The following is a 17,885-nucleotide window of genomic DNA, read 5'->3' as shown; positions in this document are numbered from 1 at the left end:
TGATCCTGTAACTCCCTGGCACACATTTTCAAAACTTATACCTCATTATGTACATATAATCCAAAGACCTTAGTGTGTCATATAAATTCTTTCCTATTTCTACAGACACTGCTCCTATCAGTCCCCTTTGCAAGTTGCCCACTCCAATCAGGTTTTCTACCCTTCCTTTCTACTAAACTACTCCACTTCCCCCCAAAAGCCATGCTCTTTCACACTTCTAGGTAAGCTCATATTCTTCTCTTTGCCTGAAATTCATTTCACCATTTTGTCTAAGCTCCTGTTCATCCTTTAGATGAACAGGTTTAGGTGAAACATCACTTCCTCCCTGAACTTTTCCTGAGCCTTCCCACCCTCTTAGGCAGAGTCAGATGGCCTATCCTCCGGACTCAAGTGGTGTTGTATACGCACTCTATTACAACATTTGCCCTGTTGGGCTATATTTCGATATTACTATTAAGATAATTCAGTGTGTTTTGTGATATTGTCGGTTTTATCAGGACAGGGACTGTGTCTTAGACATGTTTGTATTCCCTGTGCCTAGCGTAGTGCCAGCACAGAGTTAAGTGCTCACAAATGTTTGTTGAATACATGTATAATCAAGCAGTCTTCTATTGCTAATCCTGGGAATGCCCTTTCCTTTTATCTGTATTGTTTCCAAAACAGTGGTGTGGACTTCTTGTTTAATTTTATCCTGCTTCCTGAAAAGTCCAGTGTTTACTCTGGTTTCCCTCCCTCAATATTTCTGGGGTGTCTAAGGGATATCGGGGGTCATCTTGGCTGCTACATGTCATGTCTGGATCTGGATTACTACCCTAAGCTTCTCTGTGGGTCACTGGTTGGTATAGGCAGCTTCTCTAGGTCACCTGAACACTCTCAGTACCAATTATTCCCAAGCAAGGACACTGATGCTCCCTTAATGTCCCAGCACAAGCCTTAGGCTGGCTATGGTATTCAGCAGACCTTTACTGAAGGCTTCGGGGTACCTGAGGAGAGTTACAACACAGGGAAAACCCACAAAACATGGCGTGAGCGATCACTGCTCCCGGAATCTGTATCCAATACACATGCCACCATGTTTCAAAGCCAACTTACTACTTCCATGGACAGAAGGTTCCCACTTAGGAATGAATGCCTGTCACAGCCCCTTCTCTCCAGCTAGAGGAGGAAACCTTTCCTTCATCTCCCAGGTAGTATCAAAACAATCTCTGCAGAGTTACAACTCTCACAATGAACACTTAACATCATTTTGAGTTTGGCTCTTTCATCATTACCTCAAACTGTCCTTTCCAAGCAGATCTGCACTTCACCTTTACATTACCAAAAACATAGTGAAATGTTAAGGTCCCCCAGAAAAAAAGAAAAAGAAAGAAAGGGAACAGGAGAACAGTACTCCTGTCCTCCACAATATACAATCTCTACCTGCAAAAACAAACAAAACCAAACAAAACAATAAAACCAGAATACTGCTATTATCTTTAAAATGGAAATTTTCACTCACCATTAAGCTTTCACAAACATTGCATTACCCTACTGAAATGAACATAAAAAAAAGGGATGAAAGAGTAAACCAAATATACCCACATGAAGGAATTAAGTAAGGCTTTAGGAAAGGGATTTGAGAGAAGGAATTATTTAAACCTACAGAGAAGGGGGAAAGAAATCACAGAGCAAAGGTCAGAGACCTGGAAACAGAAGCTTCACAGCACTTTTTAGGAAAATTGTACAAGATACGTGCATCAGTTAGGAGCAATTAGACCAGAAGGGGAATAAGATCCCTTCCACTACTGATATCTACTCCTTCTATAAGGAAAGTGATTTGAATGAGTTGTTGTTGTTGTTGTTGTTGTTGTTGTTTTCATTGCTGCTTCTTTATACATTTCTACATTCACACATTTTTTGCAAGGAGTATTTACCACCTTATGGTAAATCTGAAGAAAAGCCTGGCTACAATATTCCTAATTCTTAAAGCAAACTCTAAGGAAGATCCAGGGTAACAGTCAAATTTAAAAGGAAAGAACCTTCATTTAGCAAACATAGCCCTCTCCTATGGCACATTTACCAAGAAGGTAATTCAGCCCCCAAAGCATTATCTCTCAAAAATGGCACAGAATGGCAACAACCCAGTCAGCATTAAAATCAAAAGAATTGTATCTCCTTGCTCTATACCCATGCCACCTCATCTTGATGTTCCTTGGAAAATCTTAGCAAGAGCCAGTGACAAGCAGGATGGCAGGGAGAGTTTTGCTTCATCAGAAACACACCTTCTAGGAGCTACATCAAGAAAGAAGTAGTATCTGTGTGCAAAGATGAAGTAACCTCACCTGCAGGCTAATTACTGAAAGTACCTAAAAAAGAAATTGGATTAGAGATTCCAAACAGTTAAAGCTCACACTAGGGGAGGACTGAATGAGTTCAAAATGATGTGCTTCTTAGAAAGAAATCTCTCAAAGAAATATGAAAAAGGAAGAGTTGGAATGTGGCCTGGCCCATGGAGTAAAAGAAATCCTTCACGGACTTGGGAATCATCATCAAGATTAATGCCAACTCACACGGAGAGCATGAGGCATCATTTGGAAGATGGAAGCCCCAACATGAAGTACCTGAATGAACCTAAAAGATGACAAAACAATCCCTGGGAACGAGAAGACAATGGAGGAGCCATGTGGTAATTTAAAGGGAAATGTGGAGAAGGCAAAGGTTGATGGTAAGATGGGAAGAGTTGCCAGTGGGATGAGCCGGATGAAGGATGAAGTGAGCACAGGGGCAGAGGAAAGAGAGCATTAAATGAAGAGGTCACTGTGCCAAGTGCTGCCTTCTTTGTGAAGTGAGTCTGCCACCAGGCCAACAATACTCAGAATAAAGAAGAAATTATCTGCCAGTTTTGAGCTCTGTGCCTGTGATAATTTGTAGCTAAGGTCCTAACTTTCGACAAGGTGCTCCAGATCAGCACACTTCACTAGAGATACCAAAGGAAATTCTGAAACAAAATAAGTCAGTGGACCTAGGCCATATGTCTGGGTCTTAAAGCAGAGGGAAGAGCAAACATTCAGGGAAACATCAGCTTAGGAAACCCAGGTCAGCAATCCAAAGGGTATTCTAGGTCAGAGGAGAAGGCACACTAGGGCTTCAGGCTTAGTCACCGTGGAATTGCCCCATTCTAGGCATCCAAACCGATGGAAAATCCCTGAAAAGTATATTAAGGGAATCCTTCTTCTATAGAGAAGGCTGAAAAAGAGGTCTGCAAATGGAAGACATGAAGCAAAGAGAGAACTCAAACGTTTTCTTACTACCCTCAGGGAAGAGATTGGGAGGCTGATCAGCTCTAAGAGAGTGAAGAAGGCAAGACTTAACCCAAGATAAAACAGAAGCCATACCGCAGCTACGTGGAAACCCACAAGACAAATAAAATTCTTTTTTCTTTTAATTGATTTTATACTCTCAAATAACATTTGTAATCTTTTTGTACTAAAGTGGGATCTCTTCATTCTGTCCACTGTCCATCACCCACAGACTAAAATATGCGAAAGAAGTATGTAATGATATACACTGAAGAAGCAGGAACAATGTCTGGCCCATAACGGGTACTCCAGAGATAGCATATAGTCATTTACTTACTTATTCATTTATTCAATATTCATTGTCTTTCTATTATATGCAAGGCATTGTTCTAAAATGAGAATTCAGCATTTTTTTTAAAAAGACAAAACCTTCACAAAGCTTACATTCCAGTGGAGGGAGACTGGCAAATGTGCAAATTTATACACAACAAAGCCAGAGGGTAGTAAGTACTATGAAGAAAAAGAAGTAGATTAAGGGGATGGATAATGACTAAGGATTTCTTTAGATTTCTTTAGATGGGGCAGTCAGGGAAGTCTCTCCGAGGAGGTGGCACTCAAGCAGGACCTGGATGAAGTGAGGAAGCACCATTCAGAAAGAGGGCAAATGCAAGGCCCCAAGTACCAGGAAGAATGTGAACTAAATAGTCAAGTTTCTGCTTAGACAGTATTTTAATTTCATTCACACACATATTTAAATTACATCTACAGAATCCATCTAGAAATATCAATTTACAAATATTTCTTCCTTGTCAATCTCACTTTACATGAAGTAATTTTACTCGGACTCAAAACAAGCATGTTTGAAATCAGTATCTTTTTAGAGCCATTTTTGGGTCACTTCACATAACTTCCAGGGCACATCATCTTCACTTTCATCTAGGCTTTTTGCAGTCCATGCATAACGCTGTGGCTGAATGTTTATCCCAAGCCACAAGTACCCATTGGTAAGGATTCAGATTTTTATAGGTTTTATTTATTTGTCAGAGAGAGAGAGAGAACAAGCAGGGGGAGCAGTAGAGGAAGAGGGGGAAGCACTCTCCCAACTGAGCAAGGAGCCTGATAGGACTCTTCCCAGGACACTGGGATCATGACCTGAGCAGAAGGCAGATGCTCAACTGACTGAGCCACCCAGGAGTCCCAAGGATTCAGATTTTAAAGTAGCGCTTTCATCTTAATGTCGGTTCCTGGAAGGCAGGGTTATCATTCTGTAAACTACTGTATCCCAGGGCCTAGAGCAGAGATTAGCAAATATGGCCTGCCGGCCAAATTTGTGAATAAAGCTTTTATTAACCAAGTTTTATCAGAATAAAGCCACGCCCATTCATTTGCATACTCTCTATGGCTGCTTTTGCTCCCTAATGGCAGACTTGAACAAGTGAGAGAGACTATGTGGCTTGCAAAACCTAAAATATTTACTCTTTGGCCCTTTACAGAAAAAGTTGGCTGAGCCCTGGTCTAGAGCATTGTCTAACACATAGTAGGCACTCAACAAAATTTGGTACTGATTAGTTGACCCAAAGACTACTCCTTATTTTCTGAAGGATAATTTAGAGAAAGGAAAAAAAACAAACCTCACATTCTGTGGTATTTGTTGGATTTGTCCTCAAGCGCCCTCCACACTGGCCCCTTCCAGTAGTTCTTTTGAAGCACTAAGTGGTATAAAAGCCTTTCTGTCTAATTCTTAAGGGAGCATTTTCAAGGCAGCTCTCCTTCCCTCTGTAGCATGAATAACTCTAAAGACATCGCTTCTCTCCTCTGTGCCTCCATTTTCCACAACTTGAAAACAGAGTGTTTGTGGAACTTGTGGGTCAAGTGTTTTCAGAGAAAAGGTACTGCAGTTAGGAGTGTTTGACTTTTATATCTGGAAAAAGCAAAGGGGCCGGAGTATGGGAAGCCCATATACACAAGGAGGGATGGAAAGTTAGGTCAGCAGCTGGAGCTAATGGACGGTGAGGCCCTGGGAAGATAGCACCTTTTGAAAAGGGTCATCTTTCTCCACATGTTCAAGCCACTCTTACAAGAGCGCACTTTGAAGGGGTCCTGAAACTCTGTTCCAGTCCATGTTCAAAAACTGTGTATGAGATTTCCTGATCTTTATAGAGTATGCAGACTCTCTCAGAAAAGAGTTCCCACCAGTGCTCGTATGGAGGTACTTTGGAAAGGTTTGCAGGTAGTTCAGCCCAGCTAAGGCTCTGTCGACAGAAGCACTGCTGGATATAAAATCACCAGAAAGAACTTGAAGCTAGAAAATTGACAGAATGGTGATTGCTTTATTTCTTCTTGTAGAGCAAAGTGGAAATTACCTCCCTCTGTTGAAACAGAATCTAGTCTTAGGAGGCAGAGAGCCTACATTTTTTGGCATTGTAAGGGCTCAAAAATGTTCCATTTCACCCTCTGTCTTTTGTCTTCTGCTACCTGTAAAGGAGCAAAGAGGAGCTCTGAGAGAAATGGGTTGAACACTTTAAAAGTATTTTAGCAGCAATTTGTGCAAGAGGACAGTCCTAGGAGTGATTTTCTGTCACCTGAAATACCCTGAGGGGCAGCAAAGAAAAACTGTGAGGGCTTTTGTGGCCGAGCCTGAAGACCCAGACACACAGCCCTGCCTGGGAGCAGCCCGTCCCACAACACACTTCACAGTGAGCAAGCAAGAAGCCTTCTATTGAAGCCACACTGGTAACTAGGCCCTGCTTTCCTCATTAAACATGATTGGATGGTAGTACTGAAAGAATGAACTCATAATAAACATGAGAGCCCCTATGGCAAATGGGTCATCTCAGTGTGGGATCCCCCTGAGGCAGACCTGAGATGAGGTGTAGGTAGCACATTTGAGAACCACAGGCCAGTAGGCAAGTGAGGAAGGGAGACCAGGAAGGAAAGGAAGACATAAAGTGTCAGATATCAAGCCAGCTACCACTATGGCTCAGTGATTGAGTGACAGCTGCTGGGGTGATGTTAACTTCCCCAACATCCCACCCTGGGCAAAGGGATGCAGATATTAGAAGCAAGAACTGCAGCACATAAATATGGTAAGTTCCAATGGATATGGGTAGCATGCCCATAACATCTGCTGCAGAGCTGCTCAGTGAGTTTCCTCTCATATTTCCTGGTCCACATATCACTACCTCATACACTTGGAAACAAGTTGCGAGGGATGGAGTAGTGACATCCGCCACATTCCCAGGGCCTATTATCTTTCGAATAGACTTCTTCTGTTAGGGGAAATCCCTACATTGTAAATCCAATCTCCCCAAAGTAGAACACAAATGTCCAGCCTTCCTTGCAGCTAGGACACAGGCCTGAGTTTTAGGGTCTGCCAATCAGGCACACAAAGGTAACACTGTACTTTGAAAGTGTGCAGTGTATGAGATGGGCTAAGGAAGACATCCCTTATTCCCAGGGAGAGGAGTGGCAGAAGCATGCAGTGTTTGGTGTTGGAGGCAGCAGTGCCTATAAAGGCTTTCCAACAGTTCAGAGTAGAATTTCCAGCACAAAAGGGGCAGCAGGGTTGGTGTCCTTAGCACTTGTGGTAAATTTGGTTTCCTGCCATGTAGCGCTCAACAGCTTCAGGGCTTTTTCATCAGGCCAGTTTCTGCAGCTGGGCATAAGTGATCCTCCTAGAATCCTGTACCCAAATGTGTTTCTCCCCACTACCCTTTAATATCCTTTACATCAATCCCTTTCTTGCTTAAATCAGCCAGAGTGAACTCGGTTTTTCATGACTAAGCTCATGACTGATACAGGTGGAAAAAATAAATGGTAAACAACATAGTGTGACATGGTACATCATTTTATAAAAACATAAAGAAGGGCACCGGGCTGGCACAGTTAGTTGAGTGTCCGACCCTTGGTCTCAGCTCAGGTCATGATCTCAGGGTTGTGAGACTGAGCCCTGCCTCAGGCTCCACACTCAGCGTGCAGTCTGCTTGAGATTTTCTCTCCCTTTCCCTCTCCCTCTGCCCTTCCTGCTCGTTCTCTCTCTCTCTCTTTCTCTCTTTCTCTCTCTCTCTCAAATAAATAAATAAATAAATAAATCTTTAAAAATAAAATTAAATAAAAGTATAAAGAAACCCAAAGTGGCCATTTGGTCATCTTCCTCATAAACAGGGTACCTATAAATCATTTCAAATGAGAAACTAAGTCCCCAGAGAGAAAATTCTGCACAACATAAAAAAGTGTATCATTCTAGGAACCTACAACACCCAATGCCAGAACCTTCTACAAGGAGATACAAAAACTTTTCACAGTCATTTGAAAGGAAAAAAAGAAAAAGAAAATGAATTTAAAACACACATTTCTCACTGAATGTACCTTTAATGGTTTTAACTTTATTATACATGAAGCTGTTGATTGCCAAACATTAGGAAATCATCATTTTCATTTTCTTCCAGTTCAGTGTGACCCAGACAAAAATTTGAGAGGAGACAAAGATGTCAATACTATATTTAATATAAAAGAAAACTGTTTCCATGTCACATGGGCATCAAAAACACTTGTTTCAAAAAAGAGCTTTCTTCCAGTTCCCCTTCTACTCTCCATATTTTGAGAGCAAAGGAGGAAGTAGGAATATTCCCTCAAATCTCTGGATCAAAAGTCAACATGGGAGAGTCCACTTGAATTCCTTACTTCCCTTGTAAAAATGACATCCCCCTTTCAGGGGCAGAAATTCATCTTCCTCTTAAAGGATGCTCTTAAAGGATGTCTGTCCTCTGATGTTTGTATTTAATGGCAAGAGCTATATTGATGATGATTACATTTCTGTCAGTGGTTTTCAGAAATCATTGGGAGGGCACTGGGTCTCAGTAGTATTGCATTAACATCTTACCTTAAATGTTTTACCCATTGACCTTAAAATATTTCAAAATTCATATTTTTCTTAGAAATTACTGGAAAATATTATAAATATAAGAAGCATAATGTTTCATGAACAAATCAGGTTATACTGCATAGGGAATAAGACTTGGAATCAGACAAGCCTAGACTCTGAAGAATGACCCTCCCCTCATTACAACCTGATCCTCCACAGTTGTTAACTACATACCTTAGGCAAGTCACCTAATATCTCTTAGGCTTAGTTTCATCATCTGTCAAATGGGGTCACCATACCTACCACTCAGGACTGTTCTGAGGATTAAATGAGATAATATGTAATAATATGTAATAATATGCAAAGCAAGTAAAACATGTTGGCATTTAATAAACATTTAGTAGATGACAGCTGTTTTTCTTTTTCTTCTTAATTTAACCATACAACTTTGCATCTGTACATGATTATTTTCAAATAAATATTGTATCTATTTCAATGTGGGTGAGATTTTTATTTTATGTCTTGGCTTCAGAATTTCAGTTTTGCATATCTCATCTTCTATGATCTAAGCTATTGTCATCTATTTATTAAACTCTTGTGTTGATGATCATCTCCTCCATCATACCTTCTGACTGCTGCCAAAGTTCTTTCTTCTGATGATGTGATGAGCACACCAGCCCACACTTTAAAGTGCCAAAGTGGCTCTCATTTCCCTGTGGATCCAATTCAAGCTCTTCCTCACCTGCAGCACCACTTCATTCTCCCATCCCCAGCTGTGTATCAGAGTCCAGGAGGCTCCAAATTGTTTCTCAGATTCCTTTGCTTAATAAATTATACCCAGAGAAGTAAATTGTGGAATCATTAGTGATACCAGTGCCCACAGTCGAGAGCCACCAAATGCCCCACACAGATCTAGGTAGGACCATAGCACCACTATGTTTTTAAAAGCTGTTCCTCCACTCCCATGCCAGTTTCAAGTTATTCTGCTGTATGCTTCAGGTCAAACTCAACCCCCCCCCTTTATTTATTATTTATTTATTGGTCTCCCTTAGATTGCAGGCTGCTTAAGGGGAGAAAGAATATCTTGTTCATGGCAGGAACCCATCTCCACAGTACACACACATGCTCCTGGCAAACTGCTTTGGCACATTTTGAGTCCTTCAAAAAATGCTTGTTTGCATATCTTTTTAAAGTTAAGTGTTCCTCTCTTTGCATTCATAACTCAGCAGGTTATTTAGTTAATGCCAAATGCCTTGCTCCCTCCAAGCCCATAACATCAGAGTGACCAGTAAAAAATCTTAGAAAGATGTATTTTCAGAAGCAGAGGCAATCATGCTTTAAATAAGGAGGGCACCAAACCTGGGCCCACAGAGCCCACAGTTATCCTCAGAGACTCAAGGGAACAACCCAGGAGGACTCCATGGGTTTGCAGAGAATTCTGGAGTCATAAGATGTAAGATAGGAAGGGCCTCAGGGATCATAGTGCCTAACCTCTTCAATTATCAAAGAAACAGGCCAAGAAAGGAGAACATGACTTGTTCAAGGTCATTCAGATGTTCTGTATGAGAAGGACCTGGAGCCCCCAGCCTCTTTCCACTCAATCCTGCTCTACATGTATGGCGTGCGGAGGTCAAACTACTCTTGGTGGTATCTGGAAAAGCCTTTCCATCCTCTTCTGGACCATCGGGAAGCCAAGTGTGAATGTGACAGACTTTCCCCAGCATTCCTAGGTGATGACAGGGACAGTGACCTCAGTGACAGGTCCCTGAGCACTCCCTCAGCATCCCCATATCCTGTCCTCCCCAAAATCAATCCTTTCTAATGTTTCATTTATCACCCCAGAACTTGAGAGTGAAGTCTGAAGGAGAGAAGTCTGCCATGACTGTGTGTTCTCCACATTGCTCCTCCTGCACATAATCTCTGGGTAATGATTCCCTTGCCAGAAGCCCAGCTCCCGAAATAGTACGGTACGTTGGCCGTGGTCCAGGAGTTAATAGGGATGGCAGCATTGTGTCTTATGACCCGTTTTAACTGAGCTAATTTAGAATTTGCCTGACCAAGAGTACCATAAAACGTACTCCTCAAGATGAGATTGTTAATTACCACAGGATGACTCGCCTGTGTTGGGCGGCTGGGGAGAGCTAGAGGGGAAAGGCTGGTTTCCAGAAATAATCCTTCCCTCCTCACCAAATAGGAATTAAATGTGGGAAAGGGCAAAGGGGATGGACTGAGAGATTCACCCACAGGAACTAAATAGGGTTATAATTAGTTTGTGTGTTTGCAGGTGTCATCTTTCACCCTCCGCTGTGGAGGAGACTGAGGGTAAGCTCAGAATCTTTGTGTCTCTTGGAGAAGGGCAGTGAGATCCTTGGGGTGTTAGAGGAAGAGCTGGAAGCAAGATGACTGCTAGGAGCAAGGCAAGCGAAGTCTCTGCGGTACAGAGAGACAACGGGATGCAATGACCCCCGAATATAACACCGTTTACTGACAGCAGCTCCCCGCAGCTATTACAGGGCTGCCCAAGAACGTCCTAATTAGTGAGGGTTGTCAGCACTCCCATTATAATCCCCAGTTGAATGAGCTAAGTGTTTGTCACAGCCACTTCAAGTCACAGCCTCTGAAACATAGCCTTGAGTGGCCAGTCTCAATTTGTTTTTACCCCATGACTTATTCTAACCACCTCCATGCTTCATATGCATCTCAAATGTATATTTAAGCAGAGCCATCTCATATAAAGGGGATTCGATTTCCACAGCTGTCTCATTGCTGAGATGTCTATCATTTTACAAAAATGTCCCCTCAAAGCACACTCTTTCCAAATATTTCTAAGATATGAGTTATATATTATATTCACAGCATTTTTTTTCTGCCACTTTGCTCACTGTTTCCTCTCAGGCTGACTCCTTACACTGGGTCTTGACCTCACCACAATGGTTCTGAGTAAGCAGGAATTGGTTCCTGCTTCTGGCTGTATTAGACTGGAGTCTTGTGTATTGGTCAGCTGAAGATTGTGTTCTGTGAATTCATCTTAAGCATGCTCTCCTTAATATTCGTTAATTCATGAAACCCATGTGGAATGTGAACTGTGTTAGATATTTAATCTTACTGGTATGCCATAAACCTTTACATGACATGATCTGCCTTGATGTATAGACCAGCCTTATTAAAAGTAATGGGTGTCTTGCATTTGGAATCAAGAGAGCATTTTGAAGAAGAGAAATAAAACTCAAATGGAATGATATATGGGTAAAAACATGATTCATGTGGATGCAATCTTGTGAGCACTGCCCCTCTTCTCGGCAAGCCTCTTCTCTACAGCCACAATTATCAGGAGAATTCTAGGGTGAAGGGAGAGGAGGGGGAAGCCTTATTTTCTTGAAGTACCAGACAATACCCTAGGTAAGTATTTCAAATGTCAGGCTTCCCTTAGGCAGTGTGGAGCTAACCTAAGCTTAAGTCTGACACCAAAACCACTGGTTTTGTGAAACGAGAGAAGTCCAAAAGGTACTAAGAAAACAGAGCCCACATTAAATACTTTTTGAGATCTATATAAAATAAATGTTAAAGATGCTTGACATGAATTCACATATTAAACAATGCATGATCTTTAACAATAGTCGAATCGAGTGTCATTTCAATTCACAGACATAATCAAACATTTTGAGAAATTTAGTAACATTTTTTAACTTTGCCTTATGGAAATTTTCAAAAATATACAAAAGCAAAGAAAATAGTTTAATGAACCCCATGTATCCAATACCTAGCTGCAACACTATCAACTCCTAAGAAATCTTATTTCATTTCTATTCATCCTCACCACCTCTACCCACCCACTCCCAGATAATGTTAAAGTTAAATTCAGACTATTTGAAGAAATTTAAACAGGCATTTCACCTGTCTCAGAAAATCCACTTGGGAATTAATTACCAGGTCCTATTAGTACTCTGGGTCTACCATCCTCAAGAAGGCCTCAAAAGTGACCACAGCTACCAGAGATGTCCTTGAAGGGGTGTCTTCAAACGCACTATGAACCTCATCAGTAATCCAAAATGCAAGTGAGTGACTGGGCACCACAAGGAAGACCAACTACCTGAGGGGTAGCATTACCTACTCAAGGCCTAAGAATGGCCTGCATGAGCCATCATGAAACAGCACTTCCCAGTCACTAAGGTAACAATGTCAAGTGCTCTACTCTCAAAGAATTAAAAACAAGAAAGTATCATCCTTGCCATAGAAAAGCTCATTTTCCTTAAAAACAAAAATAAATACACGCCCATGGTTTGTGAACAAGTATAGTGTTCATTCTACAGAAATATATATGGAAAGAGGTATTATTGAAATGAACCTCCCCAAAAAAATTTTTAATAGAGCTTGTAAAAGGATACCAAACCTGGAGACTCCCATGTCCTCATCACTATTTATATATTTGAGACTCTTCTTTCTGGAATCACAATAGCAAAACATGCAAGAAAAAAACACATTTGCACACCCGGAAAGCTACTTAACTTATTTCTCAGGGTGTGTAGGAGCTTGAGGATGTTGACAAATGTGCAAAATAAATATATACGGTGGTAAATGACCAGTGAGCATTTTAAGGGTCTGAAAATATCTTTAAAGTCAGTGAGCTCCCTGATCTTGGCACATTAGCAGCTATTAGTATACTAAAATGATCTGCCTGGAAGGCATGGAAAAATCAGACATTCTCCACTGGGAAGCGAGCAAGTGTGATTAACAAGAGGAGCCTATACTAAACTTCTAATTTTCCCCCCATCAAAGCAATGGCAAATCAAGCCATTAATGAGGAAATATACATTTTTAGATGACACCCTAGAAATACACATCAGAGAGAAAGTGCATCCACAGAATAGCTAACTTAGAAAGATGGCACAACTCCGAGATCCTGGTTAGTAGGAAAAAAGAAAGGAGGCCTTCTTAATCAGCCTTTGTCAATCACCACCCAAACCACAAGGAGGAGAATGGCACTGCCAGTAACCAGGCCTTGTCAGGGAGGAAGGCAGAGCTGAAGGAGCCCCAAGAGTTAAAACCTTGTTTACTATGTCTAGAGATAGTGCAATCTATATACCAATCACTAAAGTCATTTGAGGCTTGCCTGTTGCTGACAAATGTAGATGGACAGATATGTAAAGATGATGCGTCATGAACTACAGCTGATGAATTTCCTGCAGAAACCCCTGTACTCACATCAGAAGTGTCAAGAGGTGACAGAGCTACATCACACTGAGTCTGGCAGTTTAATTTGGTGTCGGCTATTAGTGTTGACTCCCAGCGCTATTGCCATTCAGTGTTTCTGCTGGCAAGGTGACACAGCCTCAGAGATTGCTAAATTTCTTTGTTGAGTGAAAGAGAGGTTAGGTTGCCTGGTTTGCACAGTAATCCCTTGCTGAACAATGGGGACTGCAGAGGGGCAGGGGGAGGAAACAGGGAAAGAAGGAATTTGTTTCACAAAGCTTGTCTTAAACTTTCCTTGCACAATTTCAGGTAAGAGTCTGATGGCTTTCTTGGGTAAAAAATAGATGTCTGGAGCAAGATGATTTATGTTGACAGTTTGGCTGACTTAGAAGCTACTGAGTACACTGGCATCACGGAAGTACTCTCCCGACATCGGTCCCAGGGAAACCACCACATTTGCTCGGGAAGGAGAACTTCATGAGTTGCTCTGACCTCTGGGTGTCACCCAATGAACCCATTCCCTTCTCCTCACCCCATGCTTGGCAGTGTACCCAAGGACACTTCAACCTTCCTCAGTTACCCTTTCTCCATAGAAAAGAGAAATAGTGCCTGTATCCTACATCCCTCCCCACCCCATGCCACTGCTGGGGGGGTGAGAAGGTCTGGAGTACAAGCCAGGAAAGCCCGGGAAGTTCCACACTGCCTAAGGGAAGCCGGACATTGACTCCTGGGAATTTGGTCGAAGTCTAATAACAGATAGCTCCTCCTCCACTCTGCCAGGCCAGCACTGCCCCAGATGAATGTCCTGGTCCACATATCATGGAGGCCACAGAAAGGTGATAAAGGTCACCTGCTCTTAGGATACACCGTTCCAGAACTGTCTACAGACTGGGGCTGCAGTAGTAGTAGGGGTGGGAGGAGGGGTTGGAAGAAACCTGGGGAGGGATGTACATCATTAGTAGTAAAATAATGTCTATAGCAACAAGAAAAGCATGGCTCAAAGTTTAAGCAACTTGTGCAATGTAGCAATTAGAGTAGGGAAAAGAGGAAACACTTAGGAGCTCTACCTTATAAGAATCAGAGCAGATTGCAAGGCTTCCTAGCACCTGCCCTCCCGCATTGGACAAGAAGCTGCTCACAGTTCTGTGCTCCTTACATTTTCGTGGCATTTTATACTTGCCCGTGGCTTTTACGCCCATTATCTCATTTGAGCCTCATTCATTTCCTGAAGCCACTCCCAGAGGCCACCCTCTGGTTCTGAGCTTCTCCAATATTCCAACTTCTACCCACATTCTTGTCCTTTTACAGAAGAAAGCACAAAGCTGCATGTTCTGGGACAATTTCAGCCACTGCCACGGAGCTGTAACGTACAGAACGAAGTCAGTGAGAGCCCCCGCTCCACAACGGTCACTCACCTGGAATATCGTGTCCATCTGCAGGAGCCACACTTCGCAAGGGGTATCAGCCAGGGGAACATGTCCTCGGGAAAGCAGCTGGAGCACTGAGGAGCCGACATTACGGTGTGTGGCTGAAGGGCCTTGGCCAGAAAAGACAAGAATAAGCACAGTCTAAGTCTTCCATCAGTTGCAGAGTTGCCATGTGAAAACCAAGAGATGTTTAAAAAGAACAGAGCCGGGCCACAGAGGGGCCCATATGGCGTTGTTCTGGGTTTCTGCGTAACTTAAAAGGAAACTTCCACCATGTCCGGAGCGCTTGATGTCCTGCGAATGAAGGAAGACGTTCTCGAATTCCTCGCGGCAGCAACCCACTGAGGTGGCGCCCACCTTGACTTCCAAATGGAACAGTACATCCAGAAAAGGAAAAGTGATGGCACCACCTCATAAAACTGAAGAGGACCTGAAGAAGCTTCTGCCGACAACTCGTGGCATTGTTGCCATTGCAAACCTGGCAGATGTCACTGTTCTGTTCTCCAGAAATACTGGCCAGTGGGCTGCGCAGACAGGAAGTTTGCTGCTGCCGCTGGAGCCACTCCTACTGTGGGCCGCTTCACTTCTGGAAGCCTCCTTAACTGACCAACGCAGCGCCTCACTGGAGCCGAGACTTCCACTGCTTACTGATTCCAGGGCTGACCACCAGCCTCTCACAGAGGCTCTTACGTTAGTCCAGCTACCACTGCCGGGTAGCACAAACTCGCCTCAGGCGCCACACGAGCAGCGCCATCCCAGGCCTCACGGACGTTCCGCCAGCAGCCCGGCGGGAAGTTCTGCGCATGCGTGGCACCACCCCGTGAACTCCCGCGGAAAGTCACGCAGGATTTCTTCCGTCCTGAAGAGATTGAAAGGGGAGGGCAGGCCTTGGCGGAAAAGGCTGTACCAAGGTGGAATTTCAGGGTGAATGAACTGCTTCACCTCCCAAATTGACTGCTTCTCCACGGGCAGAGGCAGGCTGGTCCTGAAGGCCTGCCGGTGCCCTCTCTGCCCCTTCAGGGTTTTCCTCCTGAGGACTGGAACGCTCAGCCGGCCACTGAGGACGCGTCCGCCGCTCCCACCTCACCAGCCACCGCACCGGTAGGAACAACCACTGAGTGGTCCTAAGCTGTTCTGCACAGACTGTTAAGCAGAAAATGGAAATAGGGTTAATGGAAAAGTAAAGATTTCAAAAAAACAAAACAAAACAAAAAACAAAGCACAGCCCAAACAGCAGGAATTTCAGAAGGGAAAATCACAAGTGAGGAAGACCTCTCTAGTGGCTGGAATTGGAAGGAGCTGCCACAGGAGGCCACAAGTTGCCTCCACAGGGAGGCTACGTGCTTTGGGGATGTCGTAGAGGGATCTGTTCATCCCATAAGGGGTTGGAGTGGTTATTGCTCAGGCCCCTTCCCACTCTACTGTTCCGTGCCCTGGAATCGTCGCACGTTAGCCATAATGTATTCCAGAAAAATGAAGGAACTTCAGACATGGCATGTACTGCCCGTGGGTGAGGAATGAACTGTTGTGCTCCACGAGGAAGGAAAGGTTGAGATAAGGAAAATGACTCCACGGGCCCTCCAAGTGCTGCTCCAAGCCCCAAGTTTTTTTCCTTTTGTTTCAGAGAGGCTTTAAGGAAAAGACAATGCTGGTGAGAAGGTCCACCTTCTTCCAAATCTGACTGGATTTAACTGGTTAGTATTTTACAGGCTCAGGTGAAGAAACATCTACCTTTTCGGGAGGCTGAGAGTTTGAGGATCTGACATATACAGAGTATAGCAGCCATTTCTATCCTGTTTCCTCTGCTGTTTAGAAAGGGGTCTTGGGAGCCTGGATGGTTGCAGTTAAGCGTCAGATTCTTGGGTTTGGCTCAGGTTGTGATGAGGTTGTGAGATCTAGCCCCATGGCAGGCTCCATGCTCAGTACCAAGTCTGCTTGGGATTCTCTCTCCCTCTCCCTCTGCCACTCCTGCTTGTGCTCTCTCTCTCTTGCTCTCTCTCTCTAAAAATAAATAATAAATCTTTAAAAGGAGAAAGAAAAAAGAAAAGAAGAACACGATCTCACAGACCACCTGATCGAAACTCTTCATTTTTTTAGATGAGGAAACTAACACCCAGGAAGGTCAACTATGTATCCCAAGGTCATACTGACAATTACTAGCAGAGCTGGACCTTGAGCATTGGTCTCCTGGTGTTTTATCCGGTGGTCTTTCTTCCACCAAAGACCATTTTTATCCACTGGGGATACAAATACCAATTTCTCCAACAAATCAATGGCATGGAAAGTGAATAGATTAAAAGAGATTTAAGAGAATCCGCTAAATGCACTGATTGGAACTTGTTTAAATTCTCATTTAAAAAAAACAAATGGAAAAAATACATTTTGGAGACTAGCAAAACTGAATATGAACTAGGTAGTAGATAATATTATTTATTGACATTTGTATTCAATTTGATAATGGTATCAGGTGTATATAACTTTTCTTTAAATTCTTATCAGTATGAATGCATATTGAAGTATTAACTTACAAAACATGATGCCTGGGATTTGCTTTTAAATACTTTTAAAAACAGGAAAATGGGGGGAGTGGTAATGGATGAAATAAGATAGGTAAATGTTGGTAATTCTTGAAGCTGGGTAACATGGGGGCTTATTAAGCTATTCTGTCTATTTTTGTATATACTTGAAAATGTCAATTTTTGAAATATTTAAAAAGAAAAAAATTAATAACCCAGACTTAAGCCTGGGCAAGTTGAAAGCACAACCTCTCCTCTGTCTCCAGCTGAGCAGCAACGGAGATGGAAGTGGGGGAGGTAGCCAGGGCCTGGATCACCGCTACTCTCCTGAGTCCTTCACTCCCCCCACCTTCTGCTGAAGATGCTGCGGGGGAGGGGGTCACACTGTGCTTTATATCCATTTGTCCATACTTAATTTAACAGAAAACTGGAAACTTTTCAGTGAAATAGGCCTGTGCTGTATTTTCCAGACTCTAACGCTTTGTTAAAATTTTTAAAATAAAAAAATATAATTGGAAAAACCCTCACACTCATCGCATGCACAATATCCTGGTAATTACCAGATAGTGTTAGGGTTCATCAGTAGTTTATTCATATGACCAATTCTCAC

The 17,885-nt window shown here is 42.9% G+C and overlaps 1 pseudogene; it reads left to right on the top strand.

Moving 5' to 3' along the window:
• The first annotated feature begins 15,104 nt into the window (after nucleotides 1–15,104).
• On the top strand, nucleotides 15,105–15,887 carry LOC113269737 (40S ribosomal protein SA-like; annotated as a pseudogene).
• Nucleotides 15,888–17,885: the final 1,998 nt, after the last annotated feature.

The sequence above is a fragment of the Ursus arctos genome, unplaced genomic scaffold (assembly GCF_023065955.2).
Source record: "Ursus arctos isolate Adak ecotype North America unplaced genomic scaffold, UrsArc2.0 scaffold_36, whole genome shotgun sequence".
Lineage (NCBI taxonomy): Eukaryota > Metazoa > Chordata > Mammalia > Carnivora > Ursidae > Ursus > Ursus arctos.
This window is presented reverse-complemented; position numbering and strand designations above follow the sequence as displayed.